Here is a 23,962-nt window from a genome sequence, read left to right on the forward strand (position 1 = left end):
GGTGCTCTGTAGCTGAGCTGGGATGGCTAGGATCTATGAGAACTTCATTGTCCTCGAACTTTAGCTGTAGTGGCAGGTGTGGACGATCAAGTTGATATGCATGCTTGCCAATCTTGGCATTGATGAGGATCTGAATATTGCATACCCATAAGATCTTTTCTGATCTGCAGCAGTCCTCCTGACAGTCTCAACTTTCAAGTCCATCCTCTAATCCGGGTGTGGGTGTCTAACTAGTGTAGCATGTTAATGGAATAACCTACGATCATCTTATCATCTCCTGACTTGGGCATCAAGATATATATCATAATGGTGTTTGATGTTGGTATTCCTTCTTGCAAAAAATAGACATAGCCAAATATGTGAGTATGTCGATATTGATGGGGCACTAGATTGTACATGTTTGCCATCGTGGTGTGATTCATCTTTGGTTTTGAGTTCACATCCAAATCTCCCTCTTGTGCCACAGGGGCACCAATGATAGTGGCCCACTCATCTATGGTAGACTCATATGGTGACCATCCGTCATCCACGCTATCCTTCCATCTGGATAGAAATGAGCAGTTGAATAAAATTGCATAATCATCTCATCATTCCAAGCTATCATCTCTCTGCCAACAAAATCTTCAATCTCAAGCAACCTGAAATTCTCTACCGCATCAGGAAAGTAGTCGTCATTGTCCTTGATGTAATCCCAATCAATATATCGCATGTCACTGACTACAGAGCTCTTGTCCAACAACAATGTCTCATGAAAATCGTATTGCTCCTTGGTGTGAAAACAAGGATCAACAAGAGTTCTTCTCCTGATAGCATATGGATCTACAGTCCTCCACTCCATCAACCCTTTGTCCCTTCTCTTCTTCATGTCCTCAGCAACATGATGGGCATCGTTGTGCAATGGCAAGGGAGCTCTCAACTTTCTGAGCAGAGATGCATCTTCTTCCTCCTCTGCAGCAACCTCTCTGGATGCAGAACCTTTGTTCTTCTCTGCTGCAGGTATGTACTTAGTAGTCCTCTTGGGAGCTACTGGCTTTTTAGGTGCTGAAGGTTTGGGTGCAGTCTTTTTAGGCATAACATCACACATGAGCTTCTTCTTCTTCTTAGTAGGAGGGTTCTCAGCTGGAATTCCTTCCTCCTCTTCATCAACAGCTTCTGCTAGGTCTTCATACATAGATGTTGGCCTTCCAACAACACACACTACTCTTTTCCTAGCTCTTCTCTGTCTTGGTTTCTTTGCTTGCATGGAAGAAGGGCCTTCAAGGGTGAGCTTCATCCCTTTCTAAGTAGCCTCTAGAACTCTCACTCAGTCTGGTCTAGCATACTATTTTCTCACAATATTTCTGACAGTGACTCTCTGCTTTTGCTTGTGGGGAATGCTTTCATCTGGGATAAAATCAGCATCCTCCTCATCAGAATTAAGCTTCTTCCTTGACCTAGTAGCAGCCTTTGGAAAATCATGAGAGCTGGGTGTAGCTGGGTCAGAAGTTGTCCTCTCAGGACTAGTGCCTGAATCCATCTCGGCTCTGGGCTCTCTAAAATTATTCTGATTGTGTTCTAAGTTTGACATACTGACAATCACCAAGAAATCAAGTTGACCCTATGAAAAGAATTAGAAGAGCTGCAGTGGATGAGCATCACAAAAATTCATAAGTTTTTGCAAGTTTGAACTCTGAAAAATTTAAGTCTAACTTTCAGCAAAAAGGTATATCGGTTACATCGAGACAAAAATTCGAAGCCACCGACACTGACATTCTCTTTGGCAGAAACTCGACAAACTTTTCGGTTTCACCGTAAAGGAAAATCGGTTTCACCGAGACTATTCTGAGTAGCCCAAAACCAAAATCGGTCGGACCAATTTTTATAACTCATTGACATCGAGATTCGGTTTTGCAGATAGTTAACCCTAGATCCTCCTTTGTTCTCTAATCTATTCGAAGTATCTTCTGGATAGAAAGGTTTAAATCATGGACTAGAGATAGGCAAACCTATTTGTGCAAGATTTGGAATTTGGAAATCAAAGAGGGGAGAAACCTTACCCTAATGCAGTGAAGGTTCCGCTACAATGACGGTAGCGGCGGTGATTCCCGTTGACGGCAAGGACTCCAATGGCGAGGGGGAACAGGTGAAACACGACGATGTCCTGAGAACTAGGGCACAGTAGCAAGGAGGTGCGGGGAGGCCAGGTTTGAAGAAGTGATTTCAAACGTGAGTCCGCAGAATATATATCTCGTGGCTATCGGTGACACCGAGTTGGATTTTTTGGTGCCACCAAGTTCCATAGCTGTGTGTTGACAATGAAACTCAGTGAGGCCGAAAAGATCCTATCGGTGGTACCGAGAATGAAAAACCAGATCAACCCTAGGCTTTGGTGGGACCGAGTTTTCTTGGTTGGTCACACTGAGATGCTTTTGGGAGGTTTTGGAAGTGATCCCTTGTCGAGACGGATCTCCGAGTGCTCCTCACATAGAGTGTCCCTAAAGTGCTTGCTCAAATTTTGTGATGCAGCATGAATATAATTTGAGACGAGAAAGCATAGATAGCTAGAGATAGGTACTTAGGCATTCTTGTATATCTAATTGGCCAAATAAAATAGAAATCCAAATAACAAGAATTGGATATCCTCTAATGAGTAGAATATGCATACCAACATGCTCATACAACAAGATGTCAAATAAACACATGGTTAACATGCACAAACACTCTAGTATCTACCAAGCACTTTGGTGATGACGAAGTCATCTATATATGACTATATTGACTTAGGAGCCAAGCAAGAATACATGATCATAGGTCATACTCATCGTTTAAGCACAAGTGGGGTTTCCACTTTTACATAAAGCTTTCAATGTGTTCACATCTTTAAGAGATGCTTATACTCAAGTCTTAGAGTAAAGCTCCCCCTTGATGTGACATCCCCCCTAAGCGGGATAAACTAACCTTGGGTTTTGTCGTAGAAGACTTCATGTATGTGTAGCAGTGGTGGATGCTCATTGTTGATGAAGATCATCTTGATTTGGGAGCAATCCTTGATGTTTCTTACACTTCTCACCTACATGGGTTATTCCCAAAGCACAAGGAACATATGCAAGGATATTTATGGACATGGAGTGAAATTCATGTGAGATGATGTCCAAAAATACATTAATTACCTTGTACCTTGCTTACCTTTGAGGGAATGTGTGAATCCTTGAAATAATGCATAAAGTTGGAGTTGACTGCATTTAGTTCTTGCCAATATGAATAAGAGTGATTTCATTGGCGGAGTCACCCCTCAAGAACTTCTCTAGTTCTTCTTCTTGGGACCCACATCAACTTGATGAGGATCCTTGGAGTTGTGGTAGCACTATATGAAGTAGAGCTAGTAGTGTCCTTGGGAATCCACTTGACCTTGGCTTGGGGTTCTTCCTCAAACGGGTCAATCTCCTCTTGAAGCTTGCACTTGCCCTTATGGTCTTGTGGTAGAAGGTCATCTTGAGAGCTTGTTCCCTTGGGGAGAGTAGGATCATACTTCTCCTATTGGGGAACAAACTTTGGGATGGGATATTGACCTTCTTCCCATTCAACTCCATTGGCACTGAAGTAGCCAACACCTTGCTTCTTCCGATGTCCTCCTTGCTTGTGCACAATTTCCTTGAATTTCTTACTTCCCGCAAGACTCTTGAAGACACCTCTCTCTATAACTCCTTCCAATAAATCGTTTCCTTACTCAAGTGTAACTTGGCCAAGAGAATCATTAGTGGAATCAAGATATCTACTAGCAACAACATCATTTGATTTAACTTTAGCATTGTTGTTACTAGATGAAGAAAGTTTCTTGCCTTTGTTACTAGTGTTCTTAGGTTTAACTTGTGGAACAAAAATAGACAATATTAATTGTTTGGCTAGATAAGAAGAACTCTTCTTTCGAAGACCATCATTCATTGCTTTTAGAAACTCATGCTCTTGCTCTAAATTTAGCTTCTCGTGAGTTCTTACAAGCTCTCTATGATCTTCTAGAGTGGTTTCATGAGCTAACTTAAGAGTGTTTAATTCTTTAGTTAGTCATTCAATTTCTCTCTTATCATCATCATTTGACTTCTCTTGACTAGCATGACTATTATCAAGTTCTTTTCAATGTTATCACTAGTATTATCAAAGAGAAAGTCATCTTCTCTTAACAAGTCAAACTGCTATAATTGTGGAAAGCCCGAACACTGTTACAAGGAGTGCTCAGCTCCTCACAAACGAAGAGAAGGGTCACCTATAAGACGAAGCTCAAGAGATGAGTCACCTCGTAGAGTGAGAAGGAGTAGAGAAGATCGTTATGAACGAAGAAACTCCTGGAGAGGCAAGGAATTGGAGAAGAAGGACAAGTACACCAAGAGGAGATCAAGAAGAAGACATCAAGCTCAAGTTGGTGAATGGATTTCCGGCTCCGAGTCCTACAACAAATTGGAGAGAAGCTACCACTCCAACTCCGAGTATAGTCAAGATGAAGGTGTTGCCGGCCTTGCACTCATTTCCTCCAACTCCTATGACTTATTTGATTCACCAAATGAAGGGATAGGAAACTGCTTCATGGCAAAAGACCCCAAGGTATCACACCCCGAGTATTTTGACTCTGATAGTGATGAGGATGACTTGTTAGGAGAGGATGACTTGCTCTTTGATAAGACTAGTGTTAACATTGAAAATGAACTTGATAATAATCATGCTAGTCAAGATAAGTGAATGATGATGATTAGAAAGAGATTGAACGACTAACTAAATAATTAAACACTCTTAAGTTAGCTCATGAAACTACTCTAGAAGATCATAAAGATCTTGCAAGAACTCATGAGAAGCTATGCTCCGAGAAGCTAAATTTAGAGCAAGAGCACGAGTTTCTAAAAGTAATCAATGATGATCTTTAAAATAAGAGTTCTTCTTATCTAGCCAAACGATTACTCTTGTCCACTTTTGTTATAGAAGTTAATCCTAAGAACACTAGTAACAAAGGCAAGAAAGTTTCTTCATCTAGTAACAACAATGCTAAAGCTAAATCAAATGATGTTATTACTAGTAGCTCTCTTGATTCCACTAATGATTTTCTTAGCCAAGTTACACTTGAGCAGTAAAATGATTTATTGAAAGGAATTATAGAGAGAGGTGTCTTCAAGAGTCTTGTCGGAAGTAAGAAATTCGAGGAAATTTTGCGCAAGCAAGGAGGACATCGGAAGAACCAAGGTGTTGGCTACTTCAATGCCAACGGAGTTGAATGGGAAGAAGGTCAATATCCCATCCCGAAGTTTGTTCCCCAAAAGGAGAAGTATGACCCTACTCTCCCCAAGGGTACAAGTTTGCAAGACCACCTTCTACCGCAAGACCACAAGGGCAAGGGAAAGCTTCAATAGTAGATTGACTCATTTGAGGAAGAATCCCAAGCCGAGGCCAAGTGGATTCATAAGGACACTACAAGCACCACTTCATCTAGTGCTACCATAACTCGAAGGATCCCATCAAATTGATGTGGGTTCCCAAGGGTAAGAACCAAAAGAGTTCTTGAGGGGTGACTCTGCCAATGAAATTCACTCTTATTCATTTTGGCAAGAACTATATGCAATCAACCCCAACCATATGCATTAGTTCAAGGAGTCACACATTCCCTCATAGGTAAGCAAGGGACAAGGTAATTAATGTATCTTTGGACATCATCTCACTTGAGTTTTATTCCATGTCCATAGATATTCTTGTATATATTCCTTGTGATTTGGGACTAACCCATGTAGGTGAGAAGAGTAAGAAACATCAAGGATTGCTCCCAACTCAAGATGATCTTCATCAACAATGAGCATCCACCACTGCTACACCTACTTTAAGTCTTCTATGGCAAAACCCAAGGTTAGGTTATCCCTCTTAGGGGGGAAGTCACATCAAGGGGGAGCTTTACTCTAATACTTGAGTATAAGGATCTCTTAAATATGTGAAAACATTGAAAGCTTTATGTAAAAGTGGTAACCCACTTGTGCTTAAACGAAGAGTATGACCTATGATCAAGTATTCTTGCTTGGCTCCTAAGTCAATATACTCATATATAGATGACTTCATCATCGCCAAAGTGCTTGATATATACTAGAGTGTTTGTGCATGTTCACCGTGTTTTATTTGACATCTTATTGTGAACATGTTGGTATGCATATTTTTATCATTAGAGGATATCCAATTGTTGTTATTTGGCTTTCTATTTTATTTGGCCAATTGGATATACAAGAATGCCTAAGTACCTCTCTGTAGCTATCTATTCTTTCTCGTCTCAATTTCTATTCATGCTACATGAGAAAATTTGAGCAAGCACTTTAGGGACACTCTGTGTGAGGAGCACTCGGGATCTGTCTTGACAAGGGCTGACTTCCAAAACCTCCGAAAAGCAACTCGGTGTGACCAACCTCAAAAACTCAGTCCCACTGAAGCCTAGGGTTCATCAGGTTTTTCTTATCTCGGTACCACCGATTTGTCCTTTTCGGCCTCACCGAGTTTCATTGTCTACTAACAGTTATGGAACTGACTGGTACTCAAAATTCCAACTCGGTGTGACTGATAGCCTGGGGGTATATAATCTGCGAAACCAACATTTGAAATACATCCTCAAACTTTGCCTCACGCACCTCCTCTCTACTGAGCCCTAGTCCTCAGGACGTCACCTTGACTCTCCCATGCGCCGTTGCCACCGGAGTCGTCGCCGTCGACGGGAATCAACACCGCCGTCTTCGTCGTAGCGGATCTGTCACCAAGCTAGGGTATGGATCCGACCCCTCTTTGCGCTCCCATCTCCGATTCATGTGCAAATACGTTTTATTTGAATTGTTTCCATGATTGTAATAACTCTATCCAGAAGATACTTCTTGTAGATTAGGGAACAAAGAAGAACTTAGGGTTAGCCATCCACAAAACTGAATCTCGGTGTCATCGATTCAGAAAGTCGGTCTTACTGATTTTGTTTTAGGGCTACTGAGAAAAGTCTCGATGAAACTGAGTATCTCTTTTCGGTTAAACTGAAAAGGATTGCCAAGTTTCTGTTAAAAAGAATGTCAGTCTCAGTAGCTCTGAAATTTTTGACTCGGTGGAATCGAAATCCCTTTTTGCTGAATGTTAAATCTAATTTTAAGAGTTCAAGTCTTTGCAAAACTTCTGATTTTAGTGATGCTCATCCATTCGAGCTCTTCTAATTTTTTTCACAGGGTTTGCTTGTGTGCTTGGCTATCTGTCAGTATGTTAGGATCGGAGGATAGTCAGAACAACTTCAGTAAGCCCATTGCTAAGATGGATTCAGGCACTAGTCCAGAGAGGACAACTTCTATCCGAGGTATTCCTAGCTCCCATGGTTTGCCCAAGGCAGCTACTAGGTCCAAGAAGAAGCTAAATTCAGATGAAGAAGATGCTAATTTTATCCCAGAGGAGATTTATTCTCAGAAGCAGAAGGAGAAGACCACAATGAGGAAGACTGTGAGGAAGGAGTATGCCAGACCTGCTGTTGTGAGAGCTCCAAAGGCCACTCAGAGAGGATTGAAGATCTCTCTTGGAGCCCCTTCTTCTAGGCTTGCTAAGAAGCCAGGTCAGGAAAGAGCCAGGAAGAGAGTAGTGCATGTTGTTGGAATGCCAACTTCTATGTATGAAGACCCAACAGAAGTTCCCGAGGAAGAGAAGGAAGAGATTCCAGCCGATGCCTCTCCTACTAAGAAGAAGAAGCTTATGGCTGATGCTATGCCAAAGAAGTCTGCACCCAAGACTTCAACTCCTAAGAAGCCAGTAGCTCCCAAGAGGACTACCAAGGACATTCCTGCAGTAGAGAAGAACAAAGACTCTGCATCTAGAGAGTTTATTATAGAGGAAGAAGGAGAAGCACAATTGCTGATGAAACTTAGATCTCATATGGCATTGCACAATGCTGCCCATCCTATTGTTGAGGATATGAATAAGAGAAGGGATCAAGGATTAAGACAGTGGAGGTCTGCAGATCCATATGCTATCATGAGAAGAACTGTTGTTGATCCTTGTTTTCACACTAAGGAGCAACAAGATTTCTACGAGTCAGTGTTGCTTGATAAGAGTCCCGTAGTCAGTGACATGCAATATGTTGATTGGGAATATATCGAGGCCAATGAGAATTACTTTCCTCATGTAAGAGAAAATTTCAGGCTAGTTGATATTGAAGATTTTTTTTGGCAAAGATATGACTGCGTGGAATGATGGGATGATCATGCAATTCTATTCATCTGCTCATTTTTATCTTGATGGAAGGGTAGTTTGGATGACAGAAGCTCACCTGTATGAGTCTACCATAGATGAATGGGCCACTATCATTGGTGCCCCAAATGCACAAGACAGGGACTTGGATGTGTACTCAGGATCCAAGATGAATCAGAACTCCATGTTAAACATGTACAATCTAGTGCCCCATAAGTATGTGAAGACACATAGATTTGGCTTTGTCTATTTTCTGCAAGCAGGAATACCTACTACGAACACAATTTTGAGACACACCCTTTTTTCCAATTCAGGAGATGATAAGATGATTAGAGGTTATTCCATTGAAATATTGCACCATTTAGACACCCACAACTGGTTCCGGGTGATGAACTTGATAGTAGAGACTGTCAGGAGGACTTCTGTAGATCAGAATAGATCTTGTGGATATGCACCTTATATTCAGATGCTCATGAATGCCAAGATTGGCAAGCGTGCATATCAACTTGATCATCCACACCTGCCACTTCACCCAGAGTTCGAGGACAACGTAGTTGTGATGTACCTCAGCCATCCCAGCTCAGCTTCAACACGTGAAGCGGCAGAGGCAGCTAGAGATGCTCCAGCACCAGCTCCATAGCTCAAGACCAGAGAGGAGCAGATGTCTTCTCTTGTCATCACCATCCAAGCGACGGAGAATAAAATTTCTGAGACTTGCTGAACCAAAAGAGCCTTGAGAGGATTGTGGAAACAAAATTCCATGACCTAGATTGTGGAAACAAAGTTCCATGACCTGGATGTTAAGGTGACGGAGTTGACTACCATTGTTGAGCAACTCCAGCATGAAGTTTATTTTGTGCAGATTCCCCATTCTAGCAGTGATGATGAAGAGTTTCCTCTTCCCACGACTATTCAGTTCACGATCCAGACTAGGTCAGCACCCATGCCAGCTTTGGAAGCAAGACCAACTTCATCAGCTCAAGCTTGAGCACCTTCAGCTTCAGCTCCAGCTCCTACACCTCGAGTGTCTACACCTCCAGCTCGAGGACAAGCACAGAAGCCTTCATCGATGCTGTTTTATCCACTCCATTGACTGCCACCGGAGGAGATCGAGCCCATAGAGACGATTAGTTCTATACCTTTGAACTTTTTGGTAACTTGTTGCCAAAGGGGGAGAAGTGTATAGATCAATTAGGGCTTCAAGAGAGAGCTTTGCCTTTTTACGTGCTCTCTTTTGGTTTTACAAAACTTTGTTCTTTTGACGCCTTATCTTTCGTGTTTGATCATACACTTTGATTGCTGATGCTACTACATTATACCTTTGAGCTATGTACATGATGATCATTTACTTTTTGGTTTTGTTTTCAGCACAACTACCATGGTGTTGTTTTTGTGCAGAAATAAAAGTTCTCACAATGGAACAAAACTTCCTGGAGAATTATTTTGAATAAAAGAAAATTACTGGAGCCAAGAACCACCGGAGGGGGCCATCTGGGAGGGAACCACCCACCAGGGCGCACTCCCCCTCCTGGTGCGCCCTGGTGGCCCCAATTGCCTCATCTCCGACGCTATAAAATCCTATTTTCGGAGAAAATATCAAGGAGAAAGATTTACCGCGTTTCACGAGATGGAGCCATCGCCACCTCTTGTTCTTCATTGGAGGCCAGATCTGGAGTCCGTTTGGGGCTCCCGAGAGGGGAATCTTCGGTCTTCGTCATCACCAACCTTTCTCCATCGCCAATTCCATGATGCTCCCCACCGGAAGTGAGTAATTCCTTCGTGGCTCGTTGGTCGCTGAGGAGTTGTATGAGATTCATCATGTAATCGAGTTAGTTTTGTTAGGGCTTGATCCCTAGTATCCACTATGTTCTTAGATTGATGTTGCTATGACTTTGCCCTGCTTAATGCTTGTCACTTTGGGCCCGGCTGCCATGATTCCAGATCTGAACAGTTTATGTTATCACCATTATATCTATGTTCTAGATCCAATCTTGCAAGTTATAGTCACCTACTACATGTTATGATCTGTAAACCCCGGAGTGATAGTATTCAGGATACTTTCCGGTGATGACCGTAGTTTGAGGAGTTCATGTATTCACTATGTGTTAATGCTTTGTTCCGGTTCTCTATTAAAAAGGAGACCTTAACATCCCTTAGTTTCCTTATGGACCCCGCTGCCACGGGAGGGTAGGACAAAAGATGTCATGCAAGTTCTTTCCATAAGCACGTATGGCTATTTAGGGAATACATGCCTACATTACATTGATGAACTAGAGCTAGTTTTGTATCGCCCTAGGTTATACTGTTATATAATGAATATCATCCAACAAATCCACCTATCCAATGCCTATGATCTTCACTATATTGTCCTTGCTAAGTTACCACTATTGCTGCTACGTTACAATTGCTAAAAAATTACTGCTATCACTATTACCGATGATGCCACTGTTATCACTACTGTCACTATGGTAAATTCTTTAACAAAGTTTAATGAGAAAGATATCCCCTATGATAAACATCCACCAAGGCTTATATGAGTTTGATAACTACATGATGAAACAAGATCACTTCAATGCCAATGTCATGAAACAATTGAAACATACCTCTAATATGATTGCTCGCTTGAGTGACTTGTTATTTAGAATAAAAAATGATGTTAGAGGTGTAGGAAAACATGCCTCTACGGTTCAAACTCAGTTAGAACAAGTTGCTAAATCTCAAAGAGAGTTGCTTAATGAAATGAATGACAATATGAATTATCATTCTATTAGAGTATTAACTAGAGGAGGTACAATGACTCAGTAACCACTTTATCCCGAGGGACATCCTAAAAGAACTAAACAATATTCACAAAGAGTTAACACTGATACACCTAGTCCTTTTAAAAAGAAAAAGAAAAAGCAGAATGGTAGGACTTTGCATGCCTCTAGCGAACCTGAAATAGATAAACCTCCTGATAATGACAATGATAATGATATCTCTATCTCCGATGCTGAAACTCAATCTGGTAATGAACATTCATCTAGTGATAATGAGGAAGATAATGAAGATGTTCCTGAAAGTTCTCAACCACACAAAGATAAAGAACCAGATAATGATGTTGAAATAAAACCAACTGTCGATCTTGATAACCCACAACCCAAAAATAAAAGATATGATAAAAAGACTTTGTTGCTAGAAAACATGGAAGAGAAAGAGAATCATGGGTTCAAAACCCCATGCCCTTTCCACCTAAGTCTACTAAGAAAAAAGATGATGAAGAATTTGAATGCTTTGCTAAAATGATTAGGCCAATCTTTCCGCGCACCCGCCTAACTGATATATTAAAGATGGCCCCTTATGAAAAATATATGGAAGACATCATCACTAATAAGAGGAAAAAACCGGAAGCTAAAATCTCCACTATGCTTGCTAATTACTCTTTCAAGGATGGAGTACCTAAAAAACTTGGAGATCCGGGAATACCAACTATACCGTGCTCCCCCAAAAGAAATTATGTGAAAACGGCTTTGTGTGATTTAGGAGCTGGTGTTAGTGTTATGCCTTTCTCTTTATATAGAAGACTTGATTTGAATAAACTCACACCTACTGAAATATCTTTGCAAATGGCTCACAAATCAACTATCATACCAATCGGTATTTGTGAGGATGTGCCCATTGTTGTTGCTAATGTTACTATCTTAACTGTCTTTCTTATACTTGAGATGCCCGAGGATGACAACATGTCTATTACCCTTGGTAGACCATTGTTGTAACGCCCAAGATGCGATCCTATCCTTAATTTGGCACGAGGGCCTCGTCAGGGATAGAAGCGCATCTCGTTGTTTCGCAAGAATGGATATCGTTACAAGTACATGTACTGAAAAGATGAGATATATGGAATTGGCTTACGCTCGCCACAAGCTACATCAGAGTCACATCAGTACATACGTAAATATCACGAAGAAGAGCAGGGTCCGACTATGGACGAAAACAAACGAGAAAAGAAAACGACGTCCATCCTTGCTATCCCAGGCTGTTGGCCTGGAACCCATCCTAGATCGATGAAGAAGAAGAAGAAACTCCAAATGAACAATCAACGCGCTCGCGTCAAGTAACCTGTACCTGTACCTGCAACTGGTGTTGTAGTAATCTGTGAGCCACAGGGGACTCAGCAATCTCATTTCCAAAGGTATCAAGACTAGCAAAGCTTAATATGTGAGGTAATGTTAAGTGGTGAGGCCGCAGCAAGCGACTAAGCATTATATGAGGTGGCTAACTTACGAGTACGAGAATAAAGAGGGGGAAGATCTACGCATAGCAGACGTGATCTACTGGTGATCAAATGAATGATCCTGAACACCTACTAACGTCAAACATAACCCCACCGTGTCCTCGATCAGAGAAGGAGCTCACGAAAGAGACAATCATGGTTATGCACTCAGTTGGCAAGTTTTAATTAAGTTAACTTCAAGTTGTCTAGAACCAATGTTAAACAAAGTTTCCACATTGCCACATAACCGCAGACACGTCTTTCCGAAAGATGTAACCCTGGAGGGGTGCTCGAACTAATCCATCACAAATTACCACAAGCCGCATAGAAATCCTCGATCACGAAGCTCGCGATCTCGTCGGACTCCTTAGTGGAAAACCTCAACTCTGAGGTTGCCCAAACCATCACCGGAATCCCGATGCAGAAGACATTCGTCAAAGGTAAAACTAATCCAGCAAGGCCACCCGACGTGTCGATGATCCTGATAGGAGCCGCGTATCTCGTTCTCAGGACACAATCGGATGAGCGCAACGTACAGTGGCCTAATAGAAATCTCCCGAGTTGCCCCGGGTTGGCCCCGCAAAGGGCTCTAGTTTTGGACCAGCACCATCAGCACTGGCCCTCCCTGTATTATGTAGAATTACTCCTCGGGTTCATGACGCCCTATGCTTTACAGTATTAACAGAATTATTATGTTGGGCAAATGTAGTACCAATGTTGGGCCTGGCCAGACCAGCTTTAATCTAAAACGAATTATCAAGGGGGTCCCCATAACAACCCCGATCGTGTTAGGAGCGCTCAATTATGGAACATAACACCGGTAACCGAAACTAAGGCGACAAAGGTGGAACAAAACACTAGGCTAGAAAGGCCAAGCCTTCCACCTTTTACCAAGTATATAGGTGCATTAAATCAAATAGCATTTAATACGGTGATATAACAAGGAACCCATGTTATCACATGGAAGCAACTGCACCTGCAACTAGCAACACTAACACATGGTAAAGCAAGCAGTAACATAGCCAAGCAGTGGTTTGCTAGGTGGTGAACAGGTTGAAGGTTTTCATGGCAATGTTGGGAGGCTGATATTTAACAGGTGGTAGGCAGCGAGACATAGTGATAGAAACGGTAAAACTAGCATGGCAATGATAGTAATGGTATTTGGGGAAATGGTCATCTTGCCTGAGATCCCGCTTGGAAGAAGAACGACTCCGTGAAGCAGACGAACCGATGTAGTCGAGCGGGTCCTCACATTCTGACACGCTTGCGGAACTCTATCGAGACGAGGCCAACCGGAAACAAGAATCAACAAACGATATTCACCACGCACATGCACGACAAGATGCAGTCCACATATGATGCATGATCAGTGAATATATGCAAGACATGGCATGGCAACTCACAACAATCAAACACTACACATTAAGTGAAGTTCAATATGCAACGAGTTGCATGTTGACGAAACTACACATACGGATTATTTAGTTCTATCCCGATTAGGTACACGGCAATGTAAATGTTGGTTAACATGGAAAGAGGTGAGGCGTAACTAAACTATCTATCTAGGCATTTTTAAATGAGCTCAGAAACGACATATACCATCTCCGAGATGACCCCACACGTTAATTTATAATTCTGTCCAGATCTAAAATAGCATGTTTAATATTTGTTAAGCAACAAAATGAATAGGTTCACGTGATTCTATGCGTCATTCCAATAAATTACACATAAAGAACATCTCCAACGGAGCTGCGGTTCAAAAGATATGAACAACACAAGATCTGATGGCATGAATGCAATATATGTGCGACGACAGTCACAAGCATTTCAAAACACACAACCAGCAAGATATTATGAAACCGCACGAGATTCTAAGCAAGTTTCATGTAGGGTACGATCAAAATGGAGCAACGGTTCAACAACTACAAGCCAAACTAGAAATAGTCAGAATCTGCCAAATTCAGCCACATAGCATTTTCTACGCCCTCGAACAACTAGCTACACAAATCAAATATGCTCAACCAAGGCATGAGACAGTAGAGTGTAAGATGCACTACAACATACTACTAATTAAATTTAGCATGGAAGCATGGATCGCTAGGAAAAGAACTCACAAAATGTCATGTCACACACAGTTTCAGACTTGGTGAAATATCAGTTTTAGACAGTGCAGTTTTTGATCTGAAGGCATATTGACAGCAGCAAAACTATAAGCTACAGGACTCCAAATGACATGAAAATTGACAGCATGCTAGAGAATCTTAAGGACTAGAACTAACTCCATTGCACAGACCTCAAAAGAGCTACAGATCACCTGATAAACTCATGACAAGACAGCAACAAAATATAACAAATTTCAGACTTAGAAGTATTTCAGCATCTCCAAATCAGCACTATTTTCTAGCAAGTTGAGAACAAGCAAACTACACCAAAACATGGATTTCTATTGCAACCAAAATTACCAGAGGCTAGCCTACACTTCCAAGGGCATATCTCTAGTTGACAACTCCTTTATATCATGCAAGGATTAAATCCCACAAAATAAACAAAAGGGCAACATGGCAAAATATCCCGCGCACTAACTTGTTCAAACGCTAAAACTAACTGCACAGTTAAATGCTATGGATTTTTCTACCCCGAAAACATATATAACATATGGGGTTGCAAAATAAAAATAACGCCACACGAATATGCGAGAATATGTACTAAACACGGTATAGCAAACTAGCGACGGAATCCTACGTGCAAAAATGCAAATGACTACTCTAAAATATATGGGAAAAGCTCCCTAAAAATGTGAGCATTATATCCACGGGTTTTGAACAATCCGGACACACACAAATATAACTAGGAAATAAATCCCTATTAGGACAGCACGCAAAAGTAGGCATATGGAAAGTCAAACTAATTCATACATGCATGCAAGTTGCAAAATTATAATCTACGTGGAAAACTACACAAGTTTCATATATAAAATGTTCCGATCCGACACACGGAATAAAAGTTACAGATGGTTGAAAATCGAGCAATATCCTGAAATAAATTAAATCACAGATAAAAATCTACTCGGGCCCAAATTACTAGTCCGGGCCGAAACAGCATGGCTCTACTCATCTCAAACGCACCATGGGCGCTTAATAGAGGCTCGGGGGGGCTAGCCAGGGAGGCGCTGAGGTGGAGGCCGAGCTGGGCCTCAGGGGCGCCTGGGCCGGCTTAACGCTGGCTGCTGGAGAGGAGTCGGGCCGAGGGGAGCCAGCGATGGCGGTTTGTGCCGGCTAGTGCGGCGCCGACGCGGCTAGGGCACACGGGCGACGGGATCGAGCCACCTGCTCGATCTAGCAAGCAGCAGTGGCTGCTGCTCGCGCGAGGTGAGGCGGGGCGACGCGGGAACGGGCCCCCCGGCGGCGGATCCAGCTAGGACCGAGGCGGCGGCGGGGCATGGCGCAGGAGGAACTCGGGGCAGGAGCTGGCTGAGGGCATGCTGGCGAGCGGGGGCTCTCCCCCGGGCGCGGGCGACCCTGGAGGCGCGGACGCGCTGGGGCGCTTGCGGGCGGCGGCGACCGGATGGGCTCGGAGGGCCTTGCGCGGGCTGGAGCGGGCCGGCGGCGCTGGGAGGAGAGAGAGGGCTCGGCGACTGGGGCAGGTGGGCACGGGATTCGAGGCACGCAGATAGGGTTTCCATTAGGGGCGGGTTAGGGGTGTTTAAATAGGAAAGGGGGCTAGGTTAGAGGGTTTTGGGGGGTTTTTCGACCCTCCAATCGCGATCGGATGGTCCGATCGGAGAGGAGGGTCAGGGTTAGCTGTGTAGAGAAGGCTAGGTGGGGATAAGAGGGAAAACGGGCACCTAACAACATATTTGAAAACACCGATTAAACGTCTGACGAAAGACCGAATTTGAATTTGAATTCACCGGAGATGGGGAAAGTCATTTTATTCCCTCTCATTCAAAAGTTTGGAAAAGTTTCAAATTTCACACAAGTTTCAGTCACTCAGCAAACAAACAAACAATCAATCTAATAATTATATTAACATTCCAAAATTTATAATTTTGGGATGTTACAGTGCAAGGCAGTGCACACGACATACGAAGCGTCCCCGAGTCGTAGCAAGCTACAAGGACTCTTTAAGACCCAACGAGAAAAGCTGTAAGTCGACCGTGAACAAACGAATCCACTAGATGACGAACCCCAACCTAACATCATGCATTTGTTGGAAGATTGTCCTATAAGAACTCCCGAAATTTCTGGTCATGCAATCTGGTCCACGGATACAAGGAGTAATATATCACTCAACTCCTATACTAACCCGTCCAGTGTATCACATGTGTCAACACATAACCAGAATCTCGGAACCTCATCTATCTCAGACACTCGTAATCACAACGATAGAAAGTATGGCGATACATCCGGAACTCTCTGCACCAGTACTGGGGAAGCCAGACTCCTCTCGCCACTACTAGTATTGAAGCAATTTCGAACATCCTTCGTCCTGAGATATTAAGAAATCTGAATGATAGTGATGTGCTCAAGAATCCCCTGGAGCTCAACTCCCCGGAAGAACTCAAGTCAGACAGGAGGCACCAAGACAGAACTCCGTCACATCGACAGCATATAGATTCCAAAAATATCCCCTTGATCCTAAATTTTTTTTGAGTGTGAAGAGGAGTAGAATTAAAATCTTACGTTGAGATTCCTCACCAGAGCATAGATGAGGAGAAAAAAGAAACCTACTCTCTGATATAACTGAGACTCAAAATAGTTTTCACTAGACTCGACTCGACCAAGTTCGATCAATCAAGGGGGCTCCTATGTCGGTACTGCTCTGATACCAACTTGTAACGCCCAAGATGCGATCCTATCCTTAATTTGGCACGAGGGCCTTATCAGGGATAGAAGCGCATGTCGTCGTTTCACAAGAATGGATATCGTTAGAAGTACATGTACTGAAAAGATGAGATATATGGAATTGGCTTACGCTCGCCACAAGCTACATCACAGTCACATCATTAAACACATAAATATAACGAAGAAGAGCAGGGTCCGACTACGGACGAAAACAAACGAGAAAAGAAAACGACGTCCATCCTTGCTATCCCAGGCTGTCGGCCTGGAACCCATCCTAGATCGATGATGAAGAAGAAGAAGAAACTCCAAATGAACAATGAACGCGCTCGCACCAAGTAACCTGTACCTGCAACTGGTGTTGTAGTAATCTGTGAGCCACATGAGACTCAGTAATATCACTTCCAAAGGTATCAAGACTAGCAAAGCTTAATATGTGAGGTATGGTCAAGTGGTGAGGCTGCAGCAAGCGACTAAGCATTATATGAGGTGGCTAACTTATGAGTACGAGAATAAAGAGGGGGAAGATCTACGCATAGCGGACGTGAACTATCGGTGATCAAATGAATGATCTTGAACACCTACTTACGTCAAACATAACCCCACCGTGTCCTCGATCGCAGAAGGAGCTCACGAAAGAGACAGTCACGATTACACACTCAGTTGGCAAGTTATAATTAAGTTAACTTCAAGTTGTCTAGAACCAGTGTTAAACAAAGTTTCCACGTTGCCACATAACTGCGGGCACGACTTTCCGAAAGATTGAACCCTGCAAGGGTGCTCCAACTAATCCATCACAAATTACCACAAGCCGCATAGAAATCCTCGATCACGAAGCTCGTGATTTCGTCGGACTCCTTAGTGGAAAACCTCAACTCTGAGATTGCCCAAACCATCACCAGAATCCCGATGTACAAGACATTCGTCAAAGGTAAAACTAATCCAGCAAGGCCACCCGACGTGTCGACGATCCCGATAGGATCCGCGTATCTCGCTCTGAGGACACAATCGGATGAGCGCAACGTACAGTGGCCTGATAGAAATCTCCCGAGGTGCCCCGGGCTAGCCCCGCAAACGGCTCTTGTTTTGGACCACCACCATCAGCACTGGCCCTCCCTGTATTATGTGGAATTACTCCTCGGGTTCATGACGCCCTATGCTTTACAATATTAACAGAATTATTATGTTGGGCAAATGTAATACCAATGTTGGGCCTTGCCAGACCAGCTTTAATCTAAAACGAATTATCAAGGAGGTCCCCATAACTACCCCGATCGTGTTAGGAGCGCTCAATTATGGAACATAACACCGGTAACCGAAACTTAGGCGGCAAAGGTGGAACAAAACACTAGGATAGAAACACCAAGCCTTCCACCTTTTACCAAGTATATAGGTGCATTAAATCAAATAGCATTTAATACAGTGATATAACAAGGAACCCATGTTATCACATGGAACCAACTGCACCTGCAACTAGCAACACTAACACATGGTAAAGCAAGCGGTAACATAGCCAATCAGTGGTTTGCTAGGTGGTGAACAGGTTGAAGGTTTTCATGGCAATGTTGGGAGGCTGATATTTAACATGTGGTAGGCAGCGAGACATAACGATAGAAACGGTAAAACTAGCATGGCAATGATAATAATGGTATCTGGGGAAATGGTCATCTTGCCTGAGATCCCGCTTGGAAGAAGAACGACTCCGTGAAGCAGACGAACCGATGTAGTCGAATGGGTCCTCACATTCCGACACGTTTGCGGAACTCTATCGAGACGAGGCCAACCGGAAACAAGAATCAACAAACGATATTCACCACGCACATGCATGACAAGATGCAGTACACATATGATGCATGATCAGTGAATATATGCAAGACATGGCATGGCAACTCACAACAATCAAACACTACACATTAAGTGAAGTTCAATATGCAACGAGTTACATGTTGACGAAACTACACATACCGATTATTTAGTTCTATCCCGATTAGGTACACGACAATATTAAATGTTGGTTAACATGGCAAGAGGTGAAGCATAACTAAACTATCTATCTAGGCATTTTTAAATGAGGTCGGAAACGACATATAACATCTCCGAGATGACCCCACACGTTAATTTATAATTCTGTCTAGATCTGAAATACCATGTTTTAATATTTGTTAAGCAGCAAAATAAATAGGTTCACATGATTATCCATGTCATTCCAATCAATTACACATAAAGAACATCTCCAACGGAGCTACGATTCAAAAGATATGAACACCGCAAGATATTATGGCATGAATGCAATATGTGTGCGACGACAGTCACAAGCATTTCAAAACACACAACCAGCGAGATATTATGAAACTACACGAGATTCTGAGCAAGTTTCATGTAGGACACGATCAAAACAGAACAACGGTTCAACAACTACGAGCCAAACAAGAAATAGTCACAATGTGCCAAATTCAGCCACATAGCATTTTCTACGCCCTCGAACAACTAGCTACACAAATCAAATATGCTCAACCAAGGCATGAGACAGTAGAGTGCAAGAGGCACTACAGCATACTACTAATTACATTTAACATGGAAGCATGGATCGCTAGGAAAAGAACTCAAAAATGGCATGTCACACACAGTTTCAGACTTAGTGAAATATCAGTTTTAGACAGTGCAGTTTTCGATCGGAAGGCATATTGACAACAGCAAAACTATAAGCTACTGGACTCCAAATGACTTGAAAATTGACAGCATGCTAGAGAATCTTAAGGACTACAACTAACTCCATTGCACCAACCTCAAAAGATCTACAGATCACCAGATAAAATCATGACAAGACAGCAACAAAATATAACAGATTTCAGACTTAAAATATTTTAGCATCTCCAAATCAGCACTATTTTCTAGCAAGTTGAGAACAAGCAAACTACACCAAAACATGGATTTCTATTGCAACCAAAATTACGAGAGGCTAGCCTACACTTCCAAGGGCATATCTCTAGTTGACAACTCCTTCATATCATGCAAGGATTAAATCCCACAAAATAAACAAAAGGGCAACATGGCAAAATATCCCGCACACTAACTTGTTCAAGCGCTAAAACTAAATGCACAGTTAAATGCTATGGATTTTTCTACCCCGAAAACATATATAACATATGGGGTTGCAAAATAAAAATAACGCTAGACGAATATGCGAGAATACGTCCTAAACACGGTATAGCAAACTAGCGACGGAATCCTACGTGCAAAAATGAAACGACTACTCTAAAATACATGGGAAAAGGTCCCTAAAAATGTGAGCATTATATCCACGGGGTTTGAGAAATCCGGACACGCACGAATATAACTATGAAATAAATCCCTATTAGGACAACATGCAAAACTAGGCATATGGCAAGTCAAACTAATTCAAACATACATGCAAGTTGCAAAATAATAATCTACGCGGAAAACTACACAAGTTTCATATATAAAACATTCCGATCCGACACACGGAATAAAAGTTACGGATGGTTGAAAATCGAGCAATATCCTGAAATAAATTAAATCACAGATAAAATCTACTCGGGCCCAAATTACTAGTCCAGGCCGAAACAGCATGGTGCTACTCATCTAAAACGCGCCATGGGCTCTTAATAGAGGCTGGGGGGGCTGCTCACCAGAGGGCCACTTGGGCCAGGGCGGATCTGGCCAGGGAGGCGCTGAGGTGGAGGCCGAGCTGGGCCTCAGGGGCGCCTGGGCCGGCTCGGCGCTGGCTGCTGGAGAGGAGTCGGGCCGAGGGGAGCCAACGATAGCGGTTTGGGCCGGCTAGCGCGGCGCCGACGCGGCCCTGCTGCGGCTAGGGAACATGGGCGATGGGATCGAGCCACCTGCACAATCTGGCAAGCAGCGGCGGCTGCGGCTCGCGCGAGGAGAGTCGGGGTGACACGGGAACGGGGCACCCGGCGGCAGATCTAGCTGGGACCGAGGCGGCGGCAGGGCTTGGCGCAGGAGGAACTCGGGGCAGGAGCTGGCCGAGGGCATGCTGGCGAGCGGGGGCTCTCCTTCGAGTGCAGACGACCGTGGAGGCGCGGATGCGCTGGGGCGCTTGCGGGCGGCGGCGGCCGGATGGGCACGGAAGGCCTCGCGCGGGCTGGAGCGGGTCGGCGGCGCTGGGAGGAGAGAGAGGGCACGGCGGTTGGGGTAGGTGGGCGCAGGATTCGAGGCAGGCGGCTAGGGTTTCCATTAGGGACACGTTAGGGGTGTTTAAATAGGAAAGGGGGCTATGTTAGAGGGTTTTGGTGTTTTTACGACCCTCCGATCGCGATCGGATGGTCCGATCACAGAGGCGGGTTAGGGTTAGCTGTGTAGAGAAGGCTAGGTGGGGATAAGAGGGAAAATGGGCACCCGACAACGTATTTTAAAACATCGATAAAACGTCCGACGAAAGACCGAATACGGTGCCGCTACGGTCGGTCGTTCGGGTACCAGACGGACTCCAATTGTGACGAAATTTGGCAGGCGGCCTACGTGTAACTAAATAAGATCGCACGCCAAGTTCCAACCCAATCAAAGAAAGTTTTATACACACTTTTAAAAACAAGATTTGATTGATGCCGCGGGCGCGTGCGAGTGTGGTCGGGCTCAGAACGGGCAACGACGCACACGGAGAGAACCGACAACTAATAACAGATGCAACTTTAGAAAACTGGCGGGAACGGGGTGCCGATGCTATGCTGATGATGCGACGAATAAAAATAATCACATGACGAAAACGGAATAAAAGGGGAATCTTCTGGAACGTCGGTATCGGGCTGTCACAATTCTTGATCACTGCAGGGGCTGTTATTGATTGCAATAAAAGCAAGGTCACTTTTCATATCAATGGTAGTGAGCATACGGTGCACTTTCCAAAGAAACAATTCCAAGTGAATGGTATCAATGTTATTGAAAAATCTCCGACACTAACTATTGGAAATTTTCATCTACCTCTACCTACCGCCAAAAAGAAATATGAAATGCTTATTGTTGGGGACATGCATATCCCCATTGAGGTAACTTAATGTTTCACAAAAGTTCTTCAGATTCATGCTAATTGAAGGTGGTTGTTAATAAGACTTGATCAACCTTATTAATGGATCATTTTTGAGAGAGTATGAAGTTGATGAATTTTGTGAGCACAAAATTTTTGTCCTAAGTTTATTTTCTGTTTTCTTTAGTTAAATATAATAAAATGCCATGCTTTGTTTGTTTTCTGTTTTTCCCGTGCAATAAAAATGACGCAAAAATAAAAGTGCTCAGAATGTCATGAAAATTTGATACAATTTTTTTCTGAATATTTCTGAATTTATAGTGCAAATAACTTCAGAGGGAGCTACACCAGGTGGATCTGAAAATATGATGTTAAGTAGACCCGGGGGCCATAGTGTTTACTAGAGGCTTCTCTCATGATAGCAAGTATTACGGTGGGTGAACGAATTACTGTCAAGCAATTGATAGAATCACGCAAAGTCATGATGATAGCTAAGGCAATGATCATACATATAGGCATCACATCCGAGACAAGTAGACCGATACTTTCTGCATCTACCACTATTACTCCACACATCAATCGCTATGCAGCATGCATCTAGTGTATTGAGTTCATAACAAACAGAGTGACGCCTTAAGCAAGATGACATGATTTAGAGGGATAAATTCATGCAATAGATATAAACCCCATCTTTTTACCCTTGATGGCAACAACATGATGCATGCCTCGCTACCCCTTTTGTCACTAGGTGAGGACACCGCACGGTATGAACCCAAAACCAAGTACTTCTCCCATTGTAAGAATTATAGATCAAGTTATCCAAACGAAACCCACAACTCGAAGAGAATTACAAGGATACGAAATCATGCATATAAGAGATCAGAGGAGAGTCAAATAATATTCATAGATAATCTGATCATAAATCCACAATTCATCGGATCTCGACAAACACACTGCAAAAGAAGGTTACATCAGATAGATCTCCATGAAGATCATGGAGGACTTTGTATTGAAGATCCAAGAGAGAAAAGAAGCCATCTAGCTACTAGATATGGACCCGGAGGTCTGTGGTAAACTACTCACGCATCATCGCAGAGGCAATGGTGTTGATGAAGAAGCCCTCCGTGTCCGAATCCCCCTCAGAAAGGGCACCAGAACGGTCCCCAGAGGGGATCTTGCGGAGACAGAAGCTTGCGGCGGCGGAAAAGTATTTTCGTGCTTCTCTCTGGTGGTTTTGGATTTTTAGAGAATTTATAGGCGAAGGAGGTAGGGCAAAGGAGCCACGTGGTGCCCACATGCCTGCTAGGCGTGGCCCCCCAGGCCACGGCTAGGGGGCTTGTAACCTCCCCCAAGGTCCTTTGCCTTGGTTCTCAAGTTCCGTGTGTATCTTCTGTTATGGAAACAATCTTCCTACAGGTTTTATTCCGTTTAGACTCCGTCTAATATTCTTCTCTGAAAAAGGTCAAAAACACGGAAAAAACAGAATGTGGCACTTGGCACTGAGTTAATAGTTTAGTCCCCAAAAAGATATAAAATAGCATATTCATGCATATAAAACATCCAAAGTTGACAAGATAATAGCATGAAACCATAAAAAATTATAGATACGTTGGAGACGTATCAGGCTCTCATATGCACAATTGTTTATCTAACAAAGAGCTCAGA

Source organism: Hordeum vulgare, chromosome 3H, assembly GCF_904849725.1.
Source record: "Hordeum vulgare subsp. vulgare chromosome 3H, MorexV3_pseudomolecules_assembly, whole genome shotgun sequence".
NCBI classification, from domain to species: Eukaryota; Viridiplantae; Streptophyta; class Magnoliopsida; order Poales; family Poaceae; genus Hordeum; species Hordeum vulgare.